The sequence below is a fragment of the Nothoprocta perdicaria genome, unplaced genomic scaffold (genome assembly GCF_003342845.1).
Source record: "Nothoprocta perdicaria isolate Ctin4 unplaced genomic scaffold, notPer1 scaffold_11, whole genome shotgun sequence".
Classification (NCBI taxonomy): Eukaryota; Metazoa; Chordata; class Aves; order Tinamiformes; family Tinamidae; genus Nothoprocta; species Nothoprocta perdicaria.
The window spans coordinates 1,774,629-1,788,215 of NW_020454205.1; the positions used below are offsets into that span (position 1 = coordinate 1,774,629).

A 13,587-nucleotide genomic window follows, 5' to 3' on the forward strand; every position below is an offset into this window, starting at 1 on the left:
CGGCATTTTATGACCACACGGGAGAGAACGACTTTCCAAGAAGAAAAGTGACCACACAGAAGAGAATCACTTTTCTTGACCGTAAAGTTCCTCATGTTTCCTAGCTGAAACCAATTCAACATAAGGTTCAACGTTCACAGGCTACTTTGGTGTAAAATCGCCACTGTCTCAAACACGTGCACAAAGCAACACTCCTTTGTTAATGAGAAATACCTGAGTTTGCTTCGCCAGGCCTCCCATCTGGGTGCTATTTTTTAAGATACATTTTCCAGAGACTCCTCTTGGTCCCAGCAGCTCCTCTCCTTGCAGGGAACTCCTGCTGCTGAGGAGCAGGAGTCAAGCAAAAACCACAGCTGAGGGAGCAAAAACCAGGACAGAATTTCAAAAGACTAGAGAAGAAAAAGAAGTCAACTGAAAATTCAGAAGGGGTGAACAAATGAAAATAAGAATTGCAGTGATGGTCTTTTTACGGGTTAAAAAGGAAGCAAGACAGAAAGTTTGACAAGGGAAGGAAAGCACGGCAATCTTGCAAATGCCTACTGCCCACCATCTCCCAGGAGGCTTCCCTGTATTTGGAACAAATCCCTCCATAGGTTCATTCAAAATTTACTAGGAATGGAAAATGGATCAACAAGAACACAGCTGGGACCAAGGCAGCCTGTTATAGTAAAAGCAATGTTTACAATGCGGTTTCAGAGCACGTACTTTAAAGAACCAACTGGCATCAGTCATAGAGAACACTTGCCTTATCACACAGGATTTCTGTATCAGAAGGCACTTTGCCCTCAGTATTATAAAGCTAAAAAGAACAAGAAATATTTCCCCCGCACACCCCCCCAAAAGCTTTCAAATTCATACAAGCAAGGGAAGCACCAATGTGATCAGTAGCCACCAGAAGAAAAAGAAACTGTGATCAAAAAACATCACTGCAGTTTCTTTTCTCCTTTCCATTCATTCATCCTGCAACCCACTGGAAATACTTGTGCTGGCATGCAAGAAAGCAACCACATTGCACCATTTAAGGATTAAAAATGCTTCTGGATAGAAGAAGCAGTACAAGGCAGCCATTGCTACCTTAGACTGACAAGTAGCTTCAGACAGTTAAATTCTTTACATAGTTACAGGAATAGTTCGGGCTTGCAATTATTTTCCCCTCGTTTTACAGCTTTCATGAAATTAGACAATAGTGTATTTTTTGTGCGCGCTGGAACTGCTTGCCTTGGCAACAAAATCCTGTAATTTCCATTCATACCGAACGCTCCTTTCTTCCTGCCCCACTGAGGGAGACTGCAGCAGTTCTGCTCAAGAGAAGCTCTTGCACCCACGGAACGGGAGGAGCACCCTTCACCCTCCTGAGGCTCTGCAAATAAAACAAAGCAGCTGTGGAAAAGGGGTGCACAAGGCAAAGAGGGTTCTTTTATCACCTCCTCAATTGAGGAACAGCAAAAATAATGGCCCAGGTGCCGGTCTATCTCGTCAGACTTTCAGGAGGAACAAACGGAGCAGTTGCTGTTCCTCATTATTCCCCCCATAGCTGCAGCAGCTACCGCCAGTTCAGGATCTTCACAGGGCTGGTTTGGCTGGCGTTGGTTTCTAAAAGAGTGCACAGAAAGTCCCCTGCCCCGAACAGAGCAGGAAATCGGCAGCAGAGACTTCTGCAAAGTCCAGAGCCCGACACGCCAGGGACTTCTGAGGACAACGTGTGCGGCTCCACACGTGGCCTCGTGTCCCCTCCAGGCCTCCCCTTACACCCTGCACCTGCAAAACCTGCCCCAAGAGCACGGGCAGCTCTTTAGGCAGAGCCACGCACTGGCATTATCCTGGTGAAGAGCAAAACCTCTTTCCTTATACTATAAAAAGGCTGAATACCATTAAATGCAGGGAACAAGTCTGCAGGGGAGTCAAGGAGGCAGCTGACTGTAATTCAAGCTTCAAAAGCACGAGCAGACTACAAGAAATGGCATTATGGTGCCAAAAATGAATCTCTTCAAGAAGAAAGAGATTCTTTCTTCTTGTAAGTAAAAGATACAGGCCCTTTGTTAGTATTAACATTTGTTTCTATGCTTTTATGTATTTCTTTTAATTACCTTAGTGTTCCCTAGAAGCTTATAAATATGTGGCTCAGCAATTTGTTTTGTATAGTTCACAAGGCTGGGAGTAAATGGAGTTATCTCATGGCTTGTTTCTCCCTTCAAAAAATAAAGAAAGAAAAAGGGAAGGGGGGCATGAAACGTCTGTCTGTCTCTAGGCCTCTATTTCCCTCCATCCTTCCTAATCTCCCCAAAAAAAAAAAAAAAAACAGTTAAAAGGTTCACATTGACATGGCTATCTTATATTTTAACTTTTCAGCTTCTTCTGATTTTATGCATTATTTGCACACCTCCCACACTACTTAAAGGATCTTGAATATTAATTGTCTTCAGCTTCTAAATATATTTATAAAAACACTTATCCTGTTCAAGGCAAAGAGAAAAGGTACTGGGTGTTTATAAGGCCCAAAATAACCTATTTTAAGAGAATCTATTCAGGATGCTCAGAAACATGTGAAACGATGAACCACAAAGGACATATCATCCCTAAAACCATTTGAAAACTTATGCCCCTTGTTCTGGCTGCCACCAGCTCCTGCCTTTAGCTATTACGAGGAGAAAACGATCCAAGTTCTTGCAAAAATCAAGAATGAAAGGGATGATAAAGCCTAGATGGCAACGCAAGGAATTTCTAGTGAGAGCTAGGAAGGAAAGGAGGAAGGGCCGAGGAAGTTGCAGCTGCTGCCTCTCCTCCAAGGCCACTGCACCACAGACCCCATCGCGCTGCCGAGAAGGGAAAAGAGGCTGCACTAATTGGACAGAGGGGGAAAAATGAAGGAGTAAAGCCCAACAGTTAAAAGTCCTCTGGGACACCAGTTCGGGACAGCACCGGCCATGTTCCCTGAGGCTCTGCGGAGGAAGAACAGGGCACATTGGCCTGTGGGCAAGAGAGACAGGACCCCCCAGCCCAGGGAACAAACGTGGTCCAAAGACAATTACAGCTGGGGCAATCCAGACATCTCAAAGCTACACACTAAGGGCTGCTATATGCGCTATATACTACACATGTTTAAATGTATATTGGAGAGGCAGTCCAAAACAAAACAACTGTCATTAACGTTAGCCCAAAACACTGTGGTCTGTTCACATCTGCTCCCAGGGTGCCGGCTTTGCTCCCCCGTGACTCATGTCGAACCAGGCAGAAGAGGCACAATTTGAGAAAGTTACGAGCGCCACTGAAGCGCCTTTCCTGAACCCTGCTGCCTATGAAGCCGGTGAGAACCGCGCCGAGCCGCCCACGAGGAGGCTGGATGGGGAGCGGAAAGCGGAGAACGCCGGGATGCAGCCTCCAGCTGCATCTGGGGGTTAATAGCAAGAGGTGCTGCTGTTCCCCCCATTGCGGGAAGTTGTTTTTCCATCATTTTAGAGTTATTGCCTCTCTTTGTACCGAGTACAGAAGCTGTGCAGCTGAGGCAGAAAGGGCTCATTTGTGCGGGGGCAGAGATGAGCCGAATCCTGGCTTGCCACGCTGACATCTCAAACAAGAGCTTCTTGCCTTCCTCTCCCTCCGTGCCCGCTGCCGGCGCCTACAAGGGGCTCATTGTTGCAGAGCCACCAAGGGCCTCCCAAAGGCACCAAGGCCGTAAAGGAAGCCAAGACGGGGAAAACGTTGGTCTCTGTTGATGAAGGAGGCAAATAAAATGCTTCCTTCGACGCTCAAGGCAAATGACCACTATACAAGAGAAATATTTAAATCTTTGATTTGTCCTAGCCCTCACTGGAAAAGTTTTTACCAATAAAAGCAGACATTGTAGCTAATACTAACAGCCTGGGGTAGGGGAAGGAAGGGTTACCTTTAACTGCGCTTCCTGGAGGGACAAAAAGAGAGAGCCTGTACTATAGGTTTAGGTCAAATGGTCCTTTTGAGGCTGAACGGGGATGTGAAGGTTTCTGACGTGGGGAGCTGCACATGCAGGACCGAGCTGCTCTCTCTCCTTGCAGCAGAGCTCAAGGCCCCCCAGGGACTCAGACGTCCCAGGGCTTCCGCGGTACCTTCTGCAGCACCTGCAATCACGAAAGCGGCTCTAAAGGATGCCGCTTCTAAAGAATACAGACAAGCCAGGGATTAAAAATGCACAGGTCTGGGTTAGCAATCCACCCCTCCTATTAATATTCACAGCAAGCCAACAATAAAACAATCCAGACAAAAAATTACAGCCGAAGAAGCATTTAAGTGACTAAGAGGCTGGTGCTCCCAACAGAAACAAGGGTGCCTCAGTGCTGCAGGGAGTCCCGAGCTCCCTCTTTAGCATCGCTTTTGAGGGAAACTCCGTGGGAATGTGAATAGGCCTCTCTTCCTGCCTCAGACAAGGCAAATATTTCTCAGCCTGCAGCGCTGCTGAAATCCAGAGACTCGTAGGCGCTGCCGCCCGCCTAAGCATCCCCGTTAATTAACTCTGCGCTGATTAATGGTGTGCTCTCGCATCAAGAATTTATCGAGTCTGTTATTATATACAAGGTCATAATTGCCAAACAGCCATGGCTAAATACCATTCCTCGCAGTCTATTCCCCAAGCATCATAATGAAAAATTAATTGGTACTTGTTTGCTAATGAATATGAAATATTTCAAGTCTGGCCCCATAAAGCTTACCACTGCTATGTTCTTTTCTAAACACCCGAGCGAACAGGACTATTTTTAATATCTTAGCAGGAACATCCTCTTCTAAATCAGGGGGAAAAGTTTGTCTTTGTTCTTTTTATTAGACTTTTTCTACTACACTTAAACGTTTACTAAAATAGTTACTGCAGAATAATATAGGCAGTAGTTATTCTACTTCCAAAAGGCATTAAAACAGACTAACAAAATACTTTTTTCTTTTTTTAAAACAAGAATATGAGTAGCATACCAAAATATCCATCCAAAATAGTTACTTTGGAGTAGCTGTTCCAGTTCATTTCCAAGCACAGCTGAGATCAGCTAACAGAAAAGGGCCTACTTGGAGCAACAACAAAGACTGAAAAGACACTTGACCTCCTTTGTGTCCCCTTGGAGATCCTTAAATCCAGGGTTAGCCCCTGTTTATGGAAAGGGATTGCAGAGCGGATCCTGACTGTGAGACACAGAAATGACAAGGCTGCAACGTGCTGCTCCCCTAGCCCTGAAGTCACCAAGGACTGGGAAAGAAACTGCTTCCCATGGGTGCTGGGCCTTGCCAGCAGCGAGGCCACGTCCCCTGCTTCAGCCAGACCCTGCCAAGACCCGGGCAGCCTCCTGCCGCGGCCTCCACAGCCTCCCTCGTGCAGCACAGCCCCTTCCACGCACGGTTAGCTGCGCTCCAAGGGCCTGTGCTCAACATAAACCGGAGTTTGCTTCAAAACCAGCAGCCCGAGCAGCTTAAGTGAGGTCCGGCCAGCTTTAAAGCGAGTTTAAGGTGGACTTGAGCAGAGAGGTAGCTTTTGTGTCAATGCTGTTTGCTGGGCAGTGAACTCCAGGGACGAGCACAAGTCTTTGGGGAATGCACAGTGCACAGAGGGATGCAGCAAAGCGTCAACAAACCAACTGTTAGGGAGAGAACTGCCTTTTGGCAAAACATCCACTGACTTCACATCATAGCTGCATGTATTTAAGATTTGCTTAATATATTATCCGAATACTTTACCCAACGTAGCCAGAAACCCAGTCCTTTTCCTTTCCAAGCCTGCTGTTTCAAAGGAAACAGAATAAACCAGGAGAAGCAGCGTGAGGAATGAAACAAGCATTCTTTCTGCAACACAGCACTATTGCATCCACAGAGCTGGAGCACAGCTTATATTATACACAACACTTCTGTGGGATGCTCCCAGCAGGCAGCAACGTAACTCAACCCCACAGACCCAGGCCCTGGCTCACAGGGCCAGGTAACACGCAAGGCAATTCTACAGCTTTTTGGTTCAAAGTCGTAGTTTTCATTGGGGAGGCAACCGCAAACCCGCTGTTGATGAAAGGCTGCTCCGGGGCAGTGTTTTTTGGAGGCAGGATATAGAGGAGTACAGACTGAGGGACTGAACCACGCCTGCCTTTTGATTTTTCATCCTGCAGTCAGCTGAAGAATTCCTAGAAAACTATCTCCAAAGCTGCGAGCCTTTAAAGGCCTCTCTTAAAGTGCTGGAGACCAGGTGTCTGCAAAGGCTCCTCTACCAGGAGTCACACGGAGCTTTGTAGACAGCGGTCTGGAGCAGCCCTCAGCCACCACAGGAGGAACAGAAAGGGCTACAGATCACGCGGCTTGTTCATGGTTTGCTGTCGTCTGTGTCTCCCCTTCCGACGGCGCCCTGCTAGTCACACAGCTGCCTTGGAGGGCACGGTGCAGACATCAGAAGCCGTGCAGGACGTTGAAGTTTCACCCAGGAACCTGAAAAACCTGGGGTTTGCAAACCCTGATTAAGGTGAACTCTGCCTACGCCTCAAGGAAGAGGACACCAGCAAGGCTCACTGTAACCAGCTACATCCTAAATGATGGTACCTGGCACACTGACCGATTTTACACATTGCAGAACAAATACCCAAAGAAGTTATGTTTGAAGAATTTAATGCTGAGCTATAAAAATGCATGCCACAATTTCCGATCTCATCCCATCATAATACGGGCATCAGCCCACAGAGCAAAGGGCATTAAAACATCATTCAGGTAGAGAGGGAGGGCACTGCTGTGATTCTCTCAAAGGGATCCAGGCTTGTGTACATTAAACTAAAGAAATTGTCTCGCCTTGGCTTCTGTACACCCTTACCGGGATGCAGCAGGATCGCTCCTATAAGCATTATTCTGCTCAAGCACAAGCAATGGTTACCAAATCCAGCTTACTGTACTTTGTTGATAGAGCATTTTGGAAACTTTCCTGGAGTCAATAACTAAATGAGCCCCCCTCTTGATTTTAAATTGGAGATAACTGCTGCGTGCAGCGCTGGCAAGCACATTAAAAAGCGGCTGGAAGCACAAAGACAATACGGGGTATTTTAGGCCTTTGTTCCCTCATTTTTCACCCACGGCATGTTCCTAACTAATGAAAGCACTGAGCAAATCCCTGTTTTTGCAGATAATATCACAGGCTTCTGTGTCCTTAACCACCAGGTTTTGTCATGGCAAGACCTGCGGCACCGGCCGGCACGGGCAGGGAGAGCCCCGTGGTGACCTGCGGACACGGCCTCCTTGTGCAGCCCAGGATGCAGCTCGTCCTCCTCCGTGGAAGCCACGTGTTCCTGCAAAAGCACCTTGGAGTCAACGTCAGGACAAGCACAACCCTCCAGGAGGCAACCTGAAAGTTCGCTTGGCTTTGGAAGCATAAGGAGACCACAACGTCAAAGTGGAAGCCTGTAATGCTAAAATGATGTTATGATAAAACGGGTTGTGATCTCCACCAGAACGATCCTGCCCATATTATTAGCATCGTATAGAAAAGCTGACTAATGTGCACACTAGTTTCCAGTCCCAGACAGGATTTGATCAGATTTCAAATGTGAAAGCTTATGTTTCTAATAGTGCTTCTGTTTTCTCTTTGGCTGATAAATTGCCCAAGCCACAAAGGTTGCTCAAAAGGATAGCAATACTTTATTATACATTTTTACTATTAAATTTCTTCAAACCACATAGTCTCTACCGCTGGTTATATTTTGTTTACTCAGACATCAGTTAAAAATATCGGCATAGTTATCTGTACCAAACGATTACTATGTAAAGGCTTTGCATGGATTTCACAAAGATATTTGATCAAGCAAGAGGTCTGCCAAATTACAAAAGCTGGAGGAAGAAAAAAGCCAGATCACACAATGAGACCACAAAATACGGCAGAACAGAAATGGCAATGCTCAAATACCAAGTTACTTGCCATTAACAATGATCTAGAGACTTTCCATGTCATGGAAGATACCAAAACGGGGTTCTTGGAGCCTCCAAACACACAGTGAACAAATGTTCCTCATCAGAAGGCAATATACAGCTTCTTATGTAAAAAAAAAACCCACAATAAAATAAGAAAATAAAAATAAAGTAAAAGCTTTAGCTCTCAACGGATGTAGCCAGGTACAACAGTTGAGGCTGCTCCGTTGCGGGTTTGCTCACTTCCCCACACAGACGCAGCAGCGCGCGGCTGCAGAGAGGAAGTGGAGGCTTTAAAAAAGAAGTCCAAGGACTTCTTTTCAAAGTCCAAACCCAAGCTGCTACAAGCCATTCCAGCACAAAAACGCAGGTCTGTACACAAAACGAGCTCATAATGCATCGTGCAAACATCCACCAGGCAAGCTTATGCTCAGCTAGCATATCGAGCACTGCATGGCAGAAACTGATTCATCGGCCGCCGTTTTTAGCTGTACATCTGCAGCCAGTAGACTCTTTTTTTCCCAAAAAAAAAAGGAAAATGCATGCAAATACCCATCATCAAAAAGCAAGGATTTTTTTAGCGTGCCACAATTACCGAGCCGCAACTAAGTACTGCAATTTGTTGACCAACTCCCTACAGACTTCAATAATGACCTCAAACCCCTGGCTAAAACTGCAAAATACATTTCCCCCCTTCCAATGTAATTTTGTAACGCTTTGAAATTCCTATTCCCACCCTCCACCAAGCTGAAGGGCTCCTACAAGTCACAACATGTTTCAAGTGCAGCAGTTAAAACATATTTTAAGCCACAACCAACAGCTGTGGGAACTTTACAGTCCGTGCCTTGCAGCTAATAAAAAATAGGCGACAAATGTTAGAGGGGAAAAAAAATATACTAATTTAAAAACACAGCTCAAAATGCAACGTTTTTGCGCTGAGGCATAAGGCTTAAACATAGATGTCGGAGGGCATAGAGGGAAAAAAACACAACAAAACATTGTGTGTGGATGGTCTGGCTCCTGCAGGCGCACAGTGGCCTTAGTGACATTCCCAGCCCGTTGGAACGGGTGCTTCCAAAAACAAACCCCCAAGTTGCCCTGTGCTTATTTTTGGGGATATCCCCCCGGACAGCCCCTGACCTGCAGCATCCACGCAGGTGTTGAGGAGAACCTGCCTTGGGGAGAAGCCTTGATAAATATCTCCATAAAAGCATCCACACCATCCCGATAAGACGAATCCTTGCGGAAGGAGGAGTGCCCGGGATGTGTTTCCCTATTAAATGGAGTCACAACCACCAACACCTTCCTTGAAAAAGTGAGCAGGAGGATGCCACACCTCAGGTCAGCATAAAATACCTCGCCTCGAGTGCATACGTGGGACACATTTTACTGGATGCCATCTGCAAGCCAGGCAACTCTAATATCCTAACATGATGTGTGTGTGCACATGTATATCCTCAAAAATAGTCTGGGAATTCAAGTGCAACCACTACAAAACGCTTAAAATATTACAAGACAGTAAAACCTCTGCAGGATTTCTCACTTAAAGAACAATTTATGAAATATTTGAGCATACTAAAGGCCTCTGAAAACACCCTCTGGATTGAAGTGTATCTTGCTTACTCTCAAACAAGCTGGCTGGACAAAAAAGTGATACTTGCTGCCTAAACCATGACCAAAAAAAGCATGAAATTTTCTTTTGAAATCTGCATCTCGCTCACTTTGAGCGCTCTGAACTACTTTTTTTCCTGCCCGGACCAGGACCAGGTGAGGACATGTGCCAGCTCCCAGCTGCCATCCACATCAGGGACAGTCAATCCAGCTGCTATGAACAAGGCAAGAAATGACAGTACATTATTTTTAAAAATATTATTTAAAAAATCCTCTAAAAATGCATGGACCCTTACCTTGCAACATGCCACGCCAAGGCCCATCGTGGCTCTAAGAAGCAATGCCTGCCACGGTGCAGGTTTTTTCCTCCTTTTATTTCTTGTCTTTTTTTTTTTTTTCCTATTTCACAAGAATGAAGGGATAAACACACATGCAAGTTCATCCTTCACAAGCGTTACTGTTGGGTTCTGGCTACGTTTTTCGCACCTGGACGGATTATCTCTTCCTTGCTGTGGGTCAAAGAGCCCCTTCACAGTCAGCTGGGTGCCCATTAACAGACACCCCAGTACCACCCAGCAACAGTGCGAGGAGGGGAGGAATCAAGGGACCTCCTGCCACACAAAATTAACCACCCAGCAGAACGGGGCTGTAAGACACAGGTTCATTACCCCTGGTTTATACAAGTTCAGGAACCACATCTCAAGTAACTCCACCCGCCCAAGTAAGATGCAGAAAAATAATCTTGTCAACTGAACGATTTTCAAATAAGGAAAGGTCAACATTTGGAAATTTAATCAGTTTTATCAGTTTTGTTAGGAGGAGATTTGTTACTGTTGTGCTCATTTTGTTCTTAAGTCTATTCAGTTGTGAGTCCAGCCTTTGCCCTGCCAATTTTCATGATTTTTAACATCTGTTTAAAATTTTTAAACATCTGTGTAACAGTGGTTCTCTGTGACCATAATCAAAATGAAACTGATGGTCAGCGGAGACCTGTCAAACACAGGAAATGTTGCGGAGAAGGAGGGAGAGAAAGAAATCGTCCTTTCAGTTCCAGTCACACTACATTACTCGTAGCAATCAACAACAAGCAAAATACCAGGAGACAGGATGAGGTTTTCAACTTAATAGTGGCCTAGGTGCACACACTAACAGCTTCCCTGGGCTTCATTACCCTGTGCGTGCTTATGTGTGTTTATAGGGGCAACCTAGACATATTTCTGTTGTTTTGCCCAAACAGGCCAGAGTTAGTGGCACTGAAGTCACAGAAAATCTGGTATTTGGTCAAGACCACCCAGAGCCTGCACCTGCCTCAAGCCTACAAGCAGCTTTCCATTGGCTTCAGCACCTAGGGAGTAAAGGCGCTATGTGACACAGCTCCGAAAACACAACTACAGAGGCTTTACCCTTCTGCAACTTCTTGCACTGTTTTTGTTTACAGAAACCGTTCTCAGCGCCTTCCCAAGGCAGCAGGACGCATCTCCATGTAAACACGTGTAACTACAATCAGCAATCAGGCGCAGAAGAGCTTGCATCAGCTGCCGAAAGACAGCAGCAAACAGGATGTCTCTGCGGGGCGGCCGGGCCCGGCAGGCGCCCACCCGGCCACAACGAGGGGCACAAGTGTCCCTGTCCCCAACAGCGCAGGACACAAGGGCGCTTCGCAAGGGACTGCACCCGCTTCCGACACAGGGGCAAGTCCGTAACTACCAGGGCAGCCGCCAGGAAGGGCCTCAATGGGTAGGGCGAGCGCGGAAACGAGACGCGGCGCCCACAGAAATTCGTTTCTTGCAAAATAGTTTTCAAAAAGGCAGGTGAACTTCCACAAGCGAGAGAAATACGGCATGGGATTTTATCCTCTCAGTAGCGCACTGCCTAGATCTCCACCGACGCTTCTGCACCATTTAAAGCTTGCAAAAACTTCAACTAATAAACCTGCCCTTCAGAGTCAGCAGAAGGCAAACACACAAACCCAGGGCAAAGGCAAGTTCCTGAAAATACGGCATGCAAAGAAGCGCGGACAGCTGGTGGGAAGCACCCTCCATGCTCCAGCTGCCCAGGGGAGAGCCTGGAAAATAAAACCACATCTTCCCCAAGCCACAGCGCAGCCCTATATGCTCCAAAAGCAGCTGAGGGGTGCGTCCACCCTGAGACCATTCTGGTGGAGGGGAAAGGAGCCTCGCGAGGAGGAAACGGCAACGCAGAGCACAGGAGCAAATGAAGAACTGAAGCAAGCAGGTTTCCTCAAGCAGTGTCCGCGAGGGGCACGGAAACCCCTTCTCGTGTCCCTCTGTACAGGCTCATGAATGAAACACGTCTGAAAGTCTAAAGCTCCCCCCTTGTTGAAGCACTCACCTCTGCTCATTCAGGACTCTGGTTTATATGCAAAAGCCTTTATCGTATCCAATGACACTCTCAAAAAACATTAAAACTTACCAAAGCCAAAAATATTAACAAAAGAGCAATAATTTTTAGAACATAACTAAAAATGCCAATCCTTAGAGGCCAAAGCAATTCTCACGCCTGCTGCAATCAACATTCACTACATAGAGGCCAAATAGAACAAATGCATAAAAGTATTAAGGTCTAGAAGGTATTTTGTTATACTTTTATAATGATGGCTGGACTATTTAGAATATTAAAAGCTTTACAACTGCACTGACACACTGCTACTCACAAAGCTTACAATCCTAAGCATTTAGTTTTTTTATCATTTTATTTTAGGTTGCTCTTGGTTTAGCATTTGTTCATTCAAAACCAGTGGCGACCAAAGAAAGAAAGGCAAGGAAGAAATTCACTCAGAAATGAATGATGGCAGAAAGTCACTTCCTGTGGTTAAGAGGGTTTCCTGGGACGCAACGGATGAGGTAGCAACTACAATCACTTGGAAATGAATTCAGGCCACCTACACGAACAAAATCACGAATCCTAAAGCCTTGAAGCGAGCTCCGTTGTCTGAGAAGCACCTGCAAATAAAACTTGCCCGGAGAAACGCACATTTAAACTTTTATCTCCAGGCTCTCTAGCCTTCCCTTGCACAATCCTCTCCTCGCCAGCCGAGGGGACCGTGGATCCAGGGGACGCACGTGCCACAGAAACCGCGGCTGCAAGCAAGGAAGCGCTCCCTGTGCGAGAGCCGAGCTCTGCGGAGTGTCACCACCTGGACTGGAGCCGGCGGGGAGCAGCGGAGCCACCGGGCCCCGCGTCCCAGCAGAATCCACCACCTTCAGGCGCACCCATCGCTCCGGCGGCCTCTCTGACACGGACGAAGACCTGGCGAGGAAACTGGGACGCCACAGGAGGTTGATTATCCTTTGACGGGCAACGGGAGCCGCATCCCGGCTCACGCTGCGCCTCGGCCCTGCGGGCAGCACAGCGCAGGGGGGACACGCTGCAGAGAGCTCTGCAAGGGGCCCGTCCCTCGGCCCTGAGGGGCATCACGAGAGGACAAATAAGAAGAGGGCCCAAAGGCCGCGATCTTGGTGTTGGAGAGCACACGTAGTTTTAACAACAACGCCTGCAGTTGATATTCGAGCACGCAGACCCCGCTCAAAGCGCTAAGGCGAACCCCGTCACGCGAGGCGCGTTACCCGCCACGCTCACGGGCGCCGCGTCCAGAAACGCCGCCCGTTACCACCGACGTCTGCCGACCCCCGGCCCGGCCCGAGGAAGGCTCTGGGGCGAGGAGGAGGGCGCCGAGGGGCGGCTGGGCTCCTCGGGGCCGCCGCTGCCTCCGCATGTCCCCCGCGCTGCCGCTGCCCGCCCGAGGCCGCCGGGGGCCCGGGCGCCGCTGCCGGGGGCCCCGCGGAGCCTGCGGGAAGCGGCGCCCGCCTCGCCGCGGGTTTTCCCCCAGCAATAATAAAAACCAAGCACAGCGCAAGCCGGCGCACCGCCGCCTCCCCGCGCGCAGGCACGGGCTGACAGCGGGGCGGCGGGGCCCGCGGGGGGACAACGAGGCGGCGCGCGGAGGAGGAGAGGAGCGGGGAACGCGCGGCCCTGTTTGCTGCCCGCGGCCGCGGCCTCGCCGCGCGGCGCATCGCCCACCTGGTCGGCCAGCTTGAGCACCGCCATGCTGCGCGGCTCCGCGGGCGGGCG

At 48.1% G+C, this 13,587-nt stretch overlaps 1 protein-coding gene across 1 annotated transcript in view; it reads right to left on the reverse strand.

Moving 5' to 3' along the window:
* Positions 1–13,547, reverse strand: part of ANKRD44 (ankyrin repeat domain 44) — a 97,601-nt gene extending 84,054 nt beyond the window's left edge. Inside the window, exon 1 of the mRNA XM_026047681.1 lies at positions 13,537–13,547. The gene's annotated coding sequence lies outside the window, so the exon portion shown is untranslated. The remainder of the gene's footprint in view (positions 1–13,536) is intronic.
* Positions 13,548–13,587: the final 40 nt, after the last annotated feature.